This window comes from Octopus bimaculoides, chromosome 9 (genome assembly GCF_001194135.2).
Source record: "Octopus bimaculoides isolate UCB-OBI-ISO-001 chromosome 9, ASM119413v2, whole genome shotgun sequence".
NCBI classification, from domain to species: Eukaryota; Metazoa; Mollusca; class Cephalopoda; order Octopoda; family Octopodidae; genus Octopus; species Octopus bimaculoides.
This window is the reverse complement of record NC_068989.1, coordinates 49,577,631-49,593,661: the sequence shown is the minus strand read 5'-3', so window position 1 is coordinate 49,593,661 and position 16,031 is coordinate 49,577,631. Positions and strand designations below refer to the sequence as shown.

The window sequence follows — 16,031 nt, the reverse complement described above, 5'->3', positions numbered from 1 at the left end:
TATATATATAAACACACACACACTCATATACATATATGTATGCATTGAAGTATATTTGAGGATATATATACAGACTATGCTTGCATTTATGAAATTATGTATGTATGTATGTATGTCTACACATAGATTATTAGATTGGTAGATAAATGAATGGCTATGGAGATATAAACATAAAGCAGAAACAGAAACAACCCAAAAGTCATAACATTTGTACCATGCATTTGTTACAGTTGGCTAAATCCGATATATTATTTCAATTCAACAATTTTTATATTTATTGTTTCATATTACAGATAGCAGACAGATTATTGTCCAGCACTTCTACAATGCCAATTTGAAATATTAACGATAACAACAACAACAACAACAACAGCTGCAGCAACAATATCAACAACAACTACAACATCAGGAAGACAACCACAAGAAACAACATCAACGACTGCCAGAAACAACAGCATTTGTAACAATGACAATTATTAGCTAGAATATGAATAGAGTGGTAAAAGTTCAAGGAGGTGTTACCTCTGCTGAGAAGAAGCTTTTCTTTCCAATAAAGGATTAGATAGCATGATACTTTCTGTATGAACTATGACACTGAATTGTAGTGAGAGGTGGGGACTGTTAGTAGACAGGCAAATTTTGGAAAGAAGTATAGCAGGCATGATTCACTGAACGTATAATCATAGTGCACCGAGAGAAATAATAATAATATGTTTGACTTTTGCTTTGTATTTGTACAAGCTGACTCTAATTTTTATTCAGAGACCTCAAGAGACAACAAGTTAGAAGTTCAAATTGGTGTTATGACTAGGGTGCCATATATTTGGTTTTGCACAGAGTATTGTTCTAGAGAATGTCTGTTGAAACAAGTAAATTAGAAGTTTGTTTTAAAAGTAATTTGATTATAAGATGATAGTGTGATGTTAAGATGAGTTTGCTATTATGTACATTTAAAAGTACTTTTGACAATGTTTGCAGATTAAAATGTTTTTGGGATTACATAGACAATATTTTCCATAGGATATGAGCAGTTCCAGTGAGCACTATTTTTTGAATTAATAATAATAATAATAATAATAATAATAATAATAATAATAATAATGATGATGATGAGGATGACGATGACGATGATGACGACGACGACGACGACGATGACGGTGATGATGATGATAATTTTGAAATTTCGGGGGAGGGAGCTAGATGATTACATCAATTACTGTGTGCAACTGGTACTTATTTCATCAAACCTAACAAAATAAAAGTCAAAGTCGACCTTGGTGGCATTTGAGCTCAGAACGGAAAGACAGATAAAATACCACTAAAGATTTTGCTAGCTCACCACTTTCTCCATTATAATAATCCCTTCCACTATAGGCACAAGGCTAGAAATTTTGGGAGCAGGGGTCAGTCAATTACATTGATTCCAGTGTTCAATAGCTGCTTCCCCAATAGGATGAAGGGTGAAGTTAACTGCAGCAGAATTTGAACTCAGACTGTAATGACAGACAAAATGCTTCTAAACCTTTTGTTTGACTTGTTAACAGTTCTGCCAGCTCACCACCTTAATAATAATAGTAATGGTTTCAAATTTTGGCACAAGACCAGTAATTCGGTGGGGGAGGGAGTAAGTTGATAACATTGACCCCTGTGCTCAGCTGGTACTTATTTTATCAAATCCTAAAGGATGAAAGGCAAAGTCAACCTCAGCAGAATTTAAACACAGAACGTAGTGAGAAGCAAAATACCGCTAAGCATTTCATCCAGCATGCTAACGATTCCGCCAGCTTGCCACCTTGGTGTAAAAGATGGGCTACAGCAGATATTCTGCTCAATACCACAGATTTGCTTGTCAGTTGTTTGACCATAACCAGTTGAGCATGTCCCTTAGTGGATGACGTTATGTGCATCTCTGATCACGAGCAGAAGTAGTGGGGGGAACCTCATAGCCATGTGTTGGGAGGAATTCTTTGGGGTTTGGATAATTCACCTTTGGAAACATGGGTGTTTTGCTCAACATCCTTAAACAATCCTTATTCAGGGACCTTTTGAGTGGGATGGGCTACTCAACCTGAAGAAAATTCTAACTGGGCCCCACCTGCAAGATCAAGTGCTGTTTATCTTGATATGAGATCACCATGTTCCACACATATAATTGTGATGCATGTGCCTTTAGTACCCTTATCAGACAGATAATCATGAAGTGTATACTGGGTCTTGTATATTTTACCTCCGTGTCACTTTGAAGGCAGGCACTGCTCTCTCACTCATTAATAATAATGATGATGATGATGATAAATACCCTGATGCAGTACCAGGCAGTGGCTCTTGTGGCTTCTGATCTTAACTGATTGGAAGTGTTATCATATACGTTGTTTTGTCTTGGTATAAAAGATGGGCTACAGCAAATATTCTGCTCAATACCACAGATTTGCTTGTCAGTTGTTTGACCTTAACCAGTTGAGCATGTCCCTTAGTGGATGACGTTATGTGCATCTCTGATCACAAGCAGAAGTAGTGGGGGAACCTCATAGCCATGTGTTGAGAGGAATTCTTTTGGGTTTGGATTATTCACCTTTGGAAACATAGGTGTTTCATTCAACATCTTTAAACAACTTTTTGGGTGGGATGGGCTACTTGACCTGAAGAAAATTCTAACTGGGCCCCACCTGCAAGGTCATGTGCTGTTTATCTTGATATGAAGTCACCATTTCACACACATATAATTGTGATGCATGTGCCTTTAGTACCATTATCAGATGGGTAATCATGATGGGTATACTGGGTTTTGTATATTTTACCCGTGTCACTTTGATGGCAAGCACTGCTCTCTCACTCAATAATAATAATAATAATAATAATAATAATAATAATAATAATAACTGTTTATAATTTAAGCACACAGTCAGCTACTCTTAGTAACAGCTTATTCAATACCATTGACCAAATAAAAGGCAAAGTTGATCTTGGCAAGATTTGAATTCAGAACAAAAAGTTTGATCAAAATGCTACAACCTACTTTTGCTTATACTCAAGCAATTAATTCTGCCCATTCACTACTCTGAAGTAATAATTCTTTTTTACTGTAAGCACCATGTCTGAAGTTTGGGTCAGGAAAGGAGAGTAGTTGATTACATTGACCCCAGTACTTGACTTGTATTCATTTTATTAACCCTGGAAGATTGAAAAACGAAGTCAGCTTTGGCAAAGTTTGAATTCAGAAAGGAAAAGGGTAAAGGGTAAGACCCTCTTCAGTTATGAATGACCATGGAATTGCACTTAGAAAGTTCCCCTCTGAGGCACAAATCTAGGCAAAGTTATTTTATGGAAGACCAGCAGTCACCCATGCATACCAGCCTCCCCTCTCCATGCCACCAATGTTATCCAAGGGAAAGACAAAGGCTGATACAGATTGGCACCAGTGACATTGCAGCTTATTTCTACAGCTGAGTGAACAGGAGCAACATGAAATAAAGTGTCTTGCTCAAGAACACAACACACAGCTCGGTCCAGGAATCAAACTCAGTACTTCATGATTGTGAGCCTGACGCTCTTACCACTGAACCATGTGCCTTCACAAACTCAGAAAGTACAGCTGTAGAAAATGCCACTAAGCATGTCTGGCATGGTAATGATTCTGCCAGCTTACTGCCTTTACTCTTCTGAAATAATAATGTTAACAAAAACAATTATAAAGAATAAAAAGTTTTGAATGGTACAACAATGCACTATAATATAAAAAATGGACTATATATTTGTTGTAATTTAATTATCTATAGTCCGATGATATTCTGGAATACAATTCCTTCTTCAGATTTTCTTAGATGGAGTCTATGCTATAAACTGTTTACCAACGGTTTTTCTTTTCTTTTTTTTTTTCCGGAAGTGACGTAGTAGTGGTCTCACGAAGCTCCTTCCGGAATTCCTCATGAGAAGTATGTGAGGTCGGCTATGTTTCAATCTCGTGTGTGTTGATATACCTGTAGCGCTGCTTCTAAGATATGTGTTATATGTGCAGCTTCTCATTTTTTTCTGTTGTAAACAATACATGAGCATTTTATTAAGAATGAGCCTACGTGCATCCAGATGTAGCTAAATTATATATTGATTACCAATCTCCAGCCTGTTGTTAATTTGGGGTCCTAGTCTGTGTATGAGTAATGCTTCCTTAATTCTTAAATTACCCAAATTTCTTTCATTGTCCTCAATTGTGACTGTTATGCTGTATATTCTAACCTCTATTCCACAAACATGTTTTTTCCACTTTTTACTTTTTCTACTGCTAACCGGAACTGTGTGACCCCCATGCTACCTCCCTTCAAACAATTTCAACTCGCTTGGCTCCCATCACAAATATTATATTTGCTCTCTCAAGCCCTCAAACTAACCACAACACCCAGATCTTCCTCTCCATGTCATCCCACTGGAATTCTATCTCCAGCATCCATCCACTTGCTATTTCTCAAGACAAGCTTTTTGCCATACTGATCTCACTAGGTTAAGAAGACCTGCTTCTGAGATTCCACAGTTACACCCTCTCCCTCTAGTTCATTCCAAAACACATGCACACGCAAGAGTAAAGAAAAAAAGCAAGACCAGAAATTTGTTATGTGTTACATGAAATGCTATGGTACTTCCTCTATATTTTATTCACCCCAGAAGGATGAAATGATAAATGAACTTAGGCAATAATCAAATTCAGATCTGAGAGAGACAAAACTAAATTCACTTAAGGCTCTATTAATCTTGTTATTGCTGCTATTGTTGTAATTGTTGTTGTTTTTATTGCTGTTTGTGCTGTTGTTGCTGTTATTATTGCTTTTGTTGTTGTTGCTGCTGCTACTGTTGTTGTTGTTGTTGCTGTTGTTGTTTCTACTGTTGGTTTTGTTACCCATGTTCTGGTTATTGCTCTTGTTGTTATTGCTGTTACTGCTGCTGATGTTGTTGTTGTTTTTGTTGTTGTTGTTGTTGTTGATGTTGCTGATATTGTTGTTACTCTTCTTGCTATTGTTGTTGCTATTGCTGATGTTGTTTGGTTCCAGATCGGTTCTTCATGCAGTCCAGCTATGACCATCCCATCCTTTTTTGAGCATTGCTCATCTATGGTTATACTCAATGTAGGATGCAATCTGGGTGCAATTTGGTTACTATCCCTAGCTGTTACTCCTACCAGACACAGGCACCCCCTCTGTCCTATATGCTCTAGGAGTGCCAGACTCAATTAGCAATTATTATCTAATAATTAATCTTCTATTTTCAGTGGCTGTTTGAAATCCCTTTTCTATTTCAAAGACTATTTTTACTGTAGTAATATGCATTAAGTTGTATCACATTTACTTGGTTGGTCTTGCTTTCTTTTCCTTGAGTATAGAGAAATACTCAATTGCTTATTTTGGGATATCTGAAGACATTTTCAGTATATAACAAATGGAGGTGATATTAAATACAAACCTGTCATATTTTTGCTGCCATCAACGATGGGTTTTAAAAGTTCTTTTGTACAGATGCTCTGAATCATTAAGTCATCTTACATTACAATTTTTTTTTGGTGATACCAACAGTTCTTTGATGATGACAATTTTCTCTGACTCCCCTTATTGTTATTAAACATTTGTTTGATATTGATTTCAAATTTTAGTACAAGGCCAGCAATTTCGAGGGAGAGGCTAAGTCAATTAGGTCAACCTTAGGGCTCAGCTGGTACTTATTTTATCGACCCCCAAAAAGAGGAATGGTAAAGTTAACCCTGGGCACATTTGCACCCAGAACATAAAGACAGACAAAATGCCGCTATGCATTTTGTCCAGTGTGCTAATGATTCTGCTAGTTAGCCACCTTATATGATAATTATCCTTTTGTTAAATGATATTTTTGGAATTTATGAAATTAATATAGAGAGGACACTGCTTTTCACAGCTTTTACTCCTATCCCTTCTATATTTACAGACAATCTTTTCAACACTTCATGTTTCCATCCCTATCCACCAGCTATATCAGTAAATTTTTTTCTTCTTTTTACTTTCTTTGGTATTACTTTCTTTTTCTGTTTATAGATTCCTGAAGTAGTTGTGAGAAACAAGTTAAATATATTTCTCTCTGTACACCAAATTTCTCTTGAGGAGAATTATTTCTTCCTTGCTATCAAGTCTATTCTCAACTTGACCTCTACCATGCAGAAATTTAACCTACTATTTACATATATCTTTAATATCACCTTGTGACCTTTACTTCTGTTGGTGTACTGCCACGTAATTAATTTGATTCTCTGTACAGTGTTCAGGTGATATTATAGTGGCTTTGTGTTAGTTTTCCTGAGGAAATCATGCATTACCAATAAAATAGTGCATTACTTCGAAAGAAAACAAGCTTACAAAAAGTTTTCTGTTTTCATTCATGGTCCTAATTGACTAAACAGATTTGTGCAAACGTAGGCATCCAACTAATTTGCAAGGCTTTTTCTTCCAAAACCTTACAAGCACATGAACTGTCATGAACTGTGTAATTCTCATTCTCTTTTCTAATTCTTAACATCATAGAATAGACATTATCTTTATGTTGGTCGGATCCATGTACCAAAATAAATATTTACCTATGTTCTTCACTTTCGATTCTCTGTTTCTTAGTTTCAGTTCTTGTCACTTGCATTACCAAAACCATTCTTGAGGAAAACATGGATGTTACTTAATCATATGTTCCTTCTAAAAACCGAATAATTTGTGACTCATCATCATCAACATCATTTAAAGTCCACTTTCCATGCTGGCATGAATTAGATGGTTTGACTGGAACTGTTAAGCTGGAAGACTGCCCCAGGTTCCAGTCTGATTTGGCATGATTTCTATGGCTGGATGCCCTTCCTAATGCCAATCACTCCAAAAGTGTAATGTGTGCCTTTTACATGTAACCAGCACGTGTGCCTTTTACATGTCACCAGCACGTGTGCCTTTTACATGTCACCAGCACGTGTGCCGTTTACATGACACAGGCAACAGTCACAACTACAGTGGTGGTGGCAGTGGCGGTGGTCAGGAGGAGGAGGAGATCACACATCTTTGGTTGAGAGAACAGGCAAAGGCTGAAAAATAAATGATGTGAGCAAGCTTCAATGGATGTGCATTGTTAGTTGGTATACATGAACATCATCATCGTCATCATTGTTTTAACATCCACTTTTCCATGCTTGCATACATCAGATGGGATTCATGGAGGCAGATTTCCTAAAGCTTGATGTAACTTACAGTTCAGTTACCAATCCTCATCTGATTCAGAACAAGGTAAACATTTCCTTGTGGTCAGACATGTTTTCATGGAAAAGTGGAAACAAGTAACACTATTTTTATGATGGTGACACTCATTTACAAGCACCACATCATGTCAATACAAGGACATTAACACTCACACACATAATACAGTTCTTTCAACTTGTCTTTACCAAAAACACTCACAAGGTTTTCATTGGCTTGGGGCTACAGTAGAAGCAAACATTCTTTCCTTCAAAAACACCCTGCAGCCACTAACTCATAGAAACACTGTTTCTTCTCATTGCTTTGTTTAGGTATTGCTAAACTAGTCTCAACTTCTACTGATTAGCTAACTGGATATCCCTTGCACTATAATCTACTTCCTGTATCCCCACTTTCCATGATGCTGTACTTCACCACTACACCATATGCCCAGGGGCATATGGCATAGTGGTGAAATTTCCCCATGACACCTGATGAAGGCTGAAGGCTGTACTTCACCTCTTAGACTCCACCTTCCAAGGCTTTACTCCCCTGGAATGCAACATTCTAAGATTCACTCCCCCACCATGCTTTTCTCACAAGCATTGACCCACAAATGCTCAGCCAAAACATCAATCAATTGCATCAATTTCCCCACCATGAAGACATCATTATCTTCTTCCTCATCATCATCATCATCATCATCATCATCATCAATTAATGTCCGTCTTCCATGCTAGCATGGGTTGGACTGTTTGACAGGAGCTGGCAAGCCAGAGAACTGTACCAGACTCTGAAGTCTGTTTTGGCATGGTTTCTATGGCTGGATGCCCTTCCTAACACTAGCTACATTACAGAGTGTATTGGGTGCTTTTTATGTGGCACAAGTACAGGTGCTTTTTACATGGCACCAATACCAGTGGGGTTGCCATGTAACTTGCAAGACAAAGACCCCTCATCTGGAAGAAGGAGTGGTGCCTTTCAAATATTATGATTGTTTAACTGTCAGTCAATCCTTAATCAAACTGACTTATGAGTAATGTCATTCCATTTGTGACCTCATATTTTTTTCCAATGTGTAAGTGGAACCAGGACCATATTATTCAAAGTGTCCTTTTAAAAGATGTTAGAGTGCATGTTCAGAGAATTTAGCTGCTATTTCTAGCAATGCCAGTGACCACCTAGAAGCATCCATGTTGACTTGTCCCTTTCAGTGACACGCCTTTCATAAATCATGGCAAATGACAGAGGTTGATCTTAGTCAATAAATATATGAATATATATTTGCTAAACTGAATTTTTATAATATATCAGCTCCTTATAAGGAGAGCCTACCATCTTACAAATATACTGTTTCCCTTATTCTTACCCTCATTATCACCCATCTTACCATCATTATCATACCCAGTACTATTATCATCACCATCACTGTTATCGTCACCTTTATCATTTTCCTTATCATTACCATCTTCTTCATACCCTATTACATATTTTTCTCCAGAAAACTGTACTTTGACATTATTTTTTATGCCTTTCAAATTTCTTGTTTTCCTATAGTCAATTTGTTTTTGCTTGTTTTTTTCTGTTATTGCTGTTTTTCTGCTTCTTTTTGTTAATAATATATCTGTTCTCTTTTAGAAATTTGAGTCACTTTTTTCCCCCCATTTCAATGTTTAATTTATATTACTGTTTTACCCCCTCCCCCATCCACACACACACACACACACACGCTTCTTTTGGCTTTCTTTCTTTATTCTATATAAGTAAATCTATCTAAAATATCTCAGAGAAAGACATAAGCAGTGAAGAAAGAGAAGAAGAAAAAAAAACTGAAAAAAATTTTTCATTCACATATGAATTATGAATGAATTAAAGAACAGAGAAAAAAGAGATGAAATGAAATGTGCTAAAAAAGAAATAATAATAATAATAATAAATTCAAAAATTTTTTAAAAACTAAGATATAACAGAAGAGACCATAGTTTTCTGAGTGTTTATTGGGAGCTAATTTATTTCATGACCACAAAGAGTTCAATATCAGAAGAAAAAAAAAATTAAATAAGTAAATAAAATTACAGATATCAATAAAAATGTTAACAGCATGAATATCACTGCCAGTGATGTCTGCTTTTATCATTTCACTTTTTTCTTTTTCTTTTTTCGTTTTTTTTTAGTTTTATTTCTCCCTCTGTATCTACATTTAAATTTTGTTATTGTTACAAACATAGGAGAGCTTTAGATGGTAGGATTGATAGTGCAACAGATAAAAGAATCTGAGGCCTTTCATTATGCCCCTTTGTAAATTGCATTCAAATTCCAAAGAAGGACGAATGGCATTTGTCATTCATTGATCTTTGGTCAGTAAAATAAAGTATGGGCTCAGTATTCAGCTTAGTAGATATAATGAACACCACTGGTCCCAAAACTTGTAACTGCCTAACTATGTTAAAAATCATTATTATTATTAGGGTGGCAAGCTAACACATGAACTAGCAAAATTGTTAACATGCCAGGCAAAATGCTTAGCAGTATTTCATGTCTTTACATTTTCAGTTCAAATTCCACCGAGGTCAACTTTGCCTTTCATCCTTTCTGGGTCAATAAAATAAGTACCAGTTGAACACTGGGATCAATGCAATCAACTTATACCATTCCTTGAAATTGTTAGCTTTATACCAAAATTTGAAATCATCATTAAGCGGGCAAGCTGACAAAATCATTAAACACATCAGACAAAATGCTTAGTGGTATTCCTTCTGGCTCTTTACATGCTAAGCTCAAACCCCACGCGAGTCAGCTTTGCCTTTCAGCTTTCAGGGATCATAAAATAAGTACCAGAGTTGAGTTTTTTTTTTTTTTTTTGCTTTTAACCCTCCAACACAGAGTGTAGGCCACTTATAATTGAATTCTACGTCGCATAATTTTTCGCTTCTGTACTTATACTCTGCCATGAATGTCCCCTTTTCTCTAGTTCCTTTTGTGTTGATCTACGCCACGAGTTCTTAGACCTACGTTTCTTTCTATATCCATCTGGATTCCACTGTAGAGCCCTTTTTGCTTCATTTGGTGTGTCTTTTCTAATTGTGCTACCAATCCACTTCCACTTTTTCTTAAATATTCGCTCCCTAATCGAAACTTGATTTGTTCTTTGCCATAGCTCCATTATGCTTATGCGTTCGGGCCATCTAATTTTAAGTATACTACGCAAGCATCTGTTGATGAATGATTGTATTTGCTTTTTTGACTTAACTGTTGTTTGCCATGTCTCAGCCCCATACAATAACATTGCTTTTATGTTAGTGTTAAAAATTCTTATTTTGTTCTTTATTGAAATTACACTTGCACTCCATAGTACTGAGGCTAATGTAATCAACTAATCCCTTTTCCCAGAAATGCTAGTCTTATACAAAAATTATTAGAAATTAATTATTCTTATTGGAGTGGTCAAGTCTGCAAGCTGGCAGAATTGTAAGCACACTGGACAAAATGCATAGCAGCTTTTTGTCCATCTCTAAGCTCTGAGTTCAAATTCTGCTGAGGTTGACTTTGCCATTCATTTTTTCAGTATTGATAAGATAAGTACCAGTCAAGCACTGGGGTCGATGTAATTGACTAGGCCTCATCCCCACAATTTTATGCCTTGTGCCTATAGTAGAAAGGAATATTATTAAGACAGTGAGCTAGCAGGATTCTTAGTGCATTGGGCAAAATGCTTAACAGCAATTTTTCTGACTCTTATGCTCTGAGTTCAAATCCATCCAGGGTCAACTTTGTCTTTCATCCTTTTGGGTTGATAAAATAAAGTACAAGTTGATAACTGAGATCAATCTAATAAACTATTACCCTCCCATAAAATTGATAGCCTTGAGCCAAAAATTTGAATCAATTAATACTATCACTATTATCATTGTCAACAGTAAGATGGTGAGCAGACAGAATCATTAGCATATCAGGCAAAATACTTGGGAGCATTTCATCCATCATTTACATGCTGAGTTCAAATTCCGCTGAGGTTGACTTTGCTTTTCACCTTTCTGGGATCACTAATATGAGTACTAGTTAAGTACTAGGGTTGATGTAATTGACATACCCCTACCCTGAAATTGCTGGCCTTGAGCCAAAACCCAAAACTATTGTTATTGTCAACAACAACTGGTGGTTTGTCCAGAAACTGACAACTGAAATAGAATTGATAAGGTTTTATAAAAAGTAGCAATAGAAAAAACTAGAACAGATGGCACCCGAAGAGATGCTTAAAAAAACATTGCAACCAAGTCTTCAATGTGAAGTATGAATGCTGCTATACCAGAACTGAGACACAATTTGGGCTTTGGCAGATCATGATGAGCATGTGTTACTCAATCCTAAGCAAATGTGTACAGCTTTACAGAGACACTTTGCTCAACTATTTGTGATGAGTGGCAAGTCAGATCACAAGATGGATTTCAATGCCTACATTTACAGACTGCCATAGTTCTTGACAAGAGAAACAGAAAATTGTGAAAAGACAATAAAAGCTAAGGAAATATAGGAAGTGATGGTAGGCTACATGAGGATACATTTCCTGGTTAGGCTGGTATACCCTACAAGCTTTTCTTTTATATGCCAGACTTGTTTGGTGACCTCTTAGCAGATATCTACTGCAACCCACAGCAAAAGAGAAATTTCCCATTTCTGTGAGTTAAGGGATAGTTTCATTGCTGAGAAAGGACTTAAACAAGGGAGATCACATTGATAATGCTCAGTCCATAACTCTACTAGATATAAGTTCAAGATTTTGGTGAAGGTGTTAGAGTTAGCAAAGAGATTGGTGCTTGTCATCAGTAGTCTGATTTGTGATGTGCAAACATGAGCCATCCCAAAATAGGTCTATCCATTACAAGCTCCACTTAAGGAACATGGCACAGAAGGATCCCTAATCAGCTCAGTTCAATCATGTGTTAAAAACGCAATGTATATTGAAGCAAAATGGACGTTGTTGTAACAGAGACTCATAGGAACACTAGAGCTGTTTTACCTTTCTTGTAGGGTTATCAATAATATACAACCATGTGTCACATGCCTAAACAAAATTCATACCATAGCATTTGAGAAACAGTGGGTTTCCCCATATGTTGTCACTGATATTATGGAAATTTTGTCAGGCTTGTAACAAATGATCATACATTATTGACAAACCCCCCAGAACATACTGGAAAAGCAAATAAATGCATGTGTACTAAGCATGCTCGATGTTGTTGCAAGTTTAGTCAACAATGCCTGATTGTATTCAGATTGTTTACCCAACTTAAGTTTTCTCCTTTCTGGGAGTACAAGGATAAGATTGTAGGGTGCAGTGATGAGGTAGTTGAGGACGATGGTTATACCTTGCTAAGAGTGATGGGACAGGGGTAGAAAATTAGGAAGAGGAAATATATCAGTTAAGAAAAATATAAGCATGGTTTGGTAACAAGTACCACACTTTGGCTATCATCATCATCATCATCATCGTTTAACGTCCGCCTTCCATGCTAGCATGGGTTGGACGATTTGACTGAGGGCTAGTGAAACCGGATGGCAACACCAGGCTCAAATCTGATTTAGCAGAGTTTCTACAGCTGGATGCCCTTCCTAATGCCAACCACTCAGAGAGTGTAGTGGGTGCTTTTACGTGCCACCAGCACGAAGGCCAGTAAGGAGGTACTGGCAACGGCCATGCTCAAAATGGTGTATTTTATGTGTCACCCGCACAAGAGCCAGTCCAGGGGCACTGGCAACGATCTCGCTCGAAAATCCTTACGCATGTCACGGGCACAAGTGCCAGAAAGGCGATGCTGGGCACAAGTGCTATCCTGATTTCGCTTTCGCTTGCCTTTAAATTTGTACATAATCACATATGTGCATGCATGTGCACGTGTGTATGAATATTGATATTCCACAGTTTCTCTTGTCATGATTTAAGCAAAGTGTTGATATGTTTATATTCTTTGTAGATATTTTTACTGATGATTCTGGACTTTCAAAGATTTGTGCAATAAAAATATAAAAATAGAAAACAAAAAAAGAAAAAAACCTTTACTTTGAAAAAAAAAAAAAAATTGAAAAAGTAGTTACAGTTAAGAATTGGCCCACAGAAAGGGTATCTGATCATATGATGTTGTTACTCCTTCTCATACATTCTGCTGTTGGTTATGCTTCAACTACAGCATGATTGAAATGCACAGTTTACAGTTATTTGTCCGTTGTTTCTATGATGATGCTTATAAAATAAGAAAATTACAAAGCTTGATAAATTCTACTCCAAATAAGTCCCTTCTCCAACCCATGCTAGCATAGAAAAACAGCCATTAGAACAAACAAACTAACTCAACTTTTATCTTTTCTTACCCCAGCTTATTTTAAAGAAAAGTTATCGTTAAATGTCTCATCATATTTGAATCCAGTCTTAACTGATTTACATACTTATATCTTTGTGCCTCAGATCTTGTGATATTCTTATGTATTTTTTAACTTTTTCTATTTTTACCATATCATCTTCTTTTCTGTTTTAATTCATAATCATTTATCTTCTGTCTTATTCAATATTCTCTTATCTTTCAGGACTCCAAATAAAATCAATTTGAAAGAATTTCATACAATATGAAATTATATAACAATATATCCTAAGTCATATGGAAATTGAATTTCTAAAGTTCCAAAGTTTGTTTCCTTCAGGTAAGATCATTTCCTTTAAATAGTTTATAATCTGAAAAACAACAACAACAAAAATTAAGTAAATAAATAAATAAATACTATAAAAGAAAAAGAAAAAAGTTGGGAAAAAAAATGCCAAAAGACATTCAACAGTGAAAGATTATTTTCTATTAAAATGGATATTAATATCAAAAAGGAAGAATTGATAGAAAAATTGATAAATAAGTTAATGAAAATAGTGATGATGATGATGATGATGATGATGATGATGATGATGATGATGATGATGATGATGATGATGATGATGATGATGATGGTGGTGGTGGTGGTGGTGGTGGTTGTGGTGGTGGTGGTGGTGGTGGTGATAGGGCTAATTAATATTACTGTTACCAACCATGCACCTGCAGCACTGGGTACCATGATAAATTATAATAATAGCATTAACAATAGCAATAATATACATGTTATGTAAATGGTCGTTGATTCTCCTTAGTTCATTCACCTGTTTTTGACTTTTTTTATCCTAAAGGCATTCTGAACCAAGACAGCACCCTCCTCACCAAGAATACTTGATGTGGTTGCAAGTTTAGTCAACAGTGCCTGGTTGTATTCAGATTGTTCACTTGACATTCTCCATTGCAATTTTGAGTTTTCTCCTCTCCTCTCAGAGAATACAATGATGAGACTGTCAGGTGAAGTGGTGAGGTGGTTGGGGACAATGGTTATACTTGGCTAAGAGTAATGGGACAGGGGTAGTAAAAAGGGGCAAAAGAGGGGACAGAAAACAGTATTAAGTGAAGTTATGAAAGGCAGCAAGGAAAACTAAAGTGCACATGCACAGTACACAGAATAAACTACAAAAGGACAGAAAAGGTGAACAGTAAAATAGCATCAAAAAAGAAAAGATGCATAGATAGGTCTTATATGTAAAATAAAAATAGTAAAGTTACTTTCTCGAGCCATGCCAGGCTCATAAGGGATGATTTCGCAGTTTCCATGGCATATATATTACCCACCTGGATGGAATGCAGGTCCATTGCAGGATTACTTGTCTTTGCCAGCTGAGTGGACTAGAGTGACATGAAATTAAGTGTTTTGCTGAAGAACACAATGCCTCGTCTGGCCCAGAAATTGAAACCACAGTCTTACGATCATGAGTCCAAGTGCATCCTCTGGCACTGCAGAATCAGAATATTTTCTAAGAATGTGCATTTTCAGGTGTTCCTTAAAATGACATAAAACATGCAGCAAGTTCCATTGAATTACAGTTTTTGTGTCAGATGTCACACCTATGCCTATTGAATCTTTTATTTAATTGTTCCGTTGTGCAACCAGTAATAATAATAATTCTTTCTGCAATAAGCACAAGGCCTGAAATTTTGTGAGAGAAGACTATTCAATTACATCGACAAAGTTCACAATGATATAATTTGCATTCTGAATATAAAAGATTTTAAGTAATTATTAATTACCACAAGGCATTCAGTTTGGTACTCTACCATTTCTATCTCTTCACTATCTTTGAACCTTGATTGGCAGCCTTGTCTCCGCCTACTCCATTGCAACATACATGAATGAAGCACTTAATGACCTTTACTTAATCGACTTAAGTGTTCTTCAAGAGTCAATACCACCAGCAATATTCTACCTAGCAATAACTCACTCTCAGATAGTCGCTTGGCAGAATTGTTAGATTGTCAGACAAATACAATGTAGTTATTGTTTTAATTCTTGACATTCTAAGTTCAAATTTCACTGCAGTCAATTTGTCTTTCATGCTTCCAGGTGCCAATAAATAAAGTACCAGCTAAGAACTGGGATTGATTCTTCTTTCTCCGCACAACAGCAGCAGCAGCAGTTCTGGTGGTGATAGTAGTAACACCATTAGTTATGTTTTCTGATTTTGGCACAAGGCCAGCAATTTTGAGGGAAGTGGGAGTAGTCCATACTGTTAATTCCATTAATTGACCAATATATTTTTATTTGATTCCAAAAGGATACAAGGCAAAGTTGACCTTGGCAAGATTTGAACTCAGAATGTCAAGAAATTGAAAAACTATTGCAAGGCACTTGATAGTAGTAGTAGTAGTAGTAGTAGTAGTAGTAGTAGTAGTAGTAGTAGTTAGTGGTGGTGGTGGT

General features: G+C 36.4%; 1 long non-coding RNA gene across 3 annotated transcripts in view; it reads right to left on the bottom strand.

Moving 5' to 3' along the window:
* Positions 1 to 13,565: 13,565 nt before the first annotated feature.
* LOC106869922 (uncharacterized) overlaps positions 13,566 to 16,031 on the bottom strand; it is a 33,368-nt gene continuing 30,902 nt past the window's right edge. For all 3 annotated transcript variants that reach the window (XR_001409459.2, XR_001409460.2, XR_001409461.2), the window contains one exon: positions 13,566 to 13,944. This is a non-coding gene — a long non-coding RNA (uncharacterized LOC106869922). The remainder of the gene's footprint in view (positions 13,945 to 16,031) is intronic.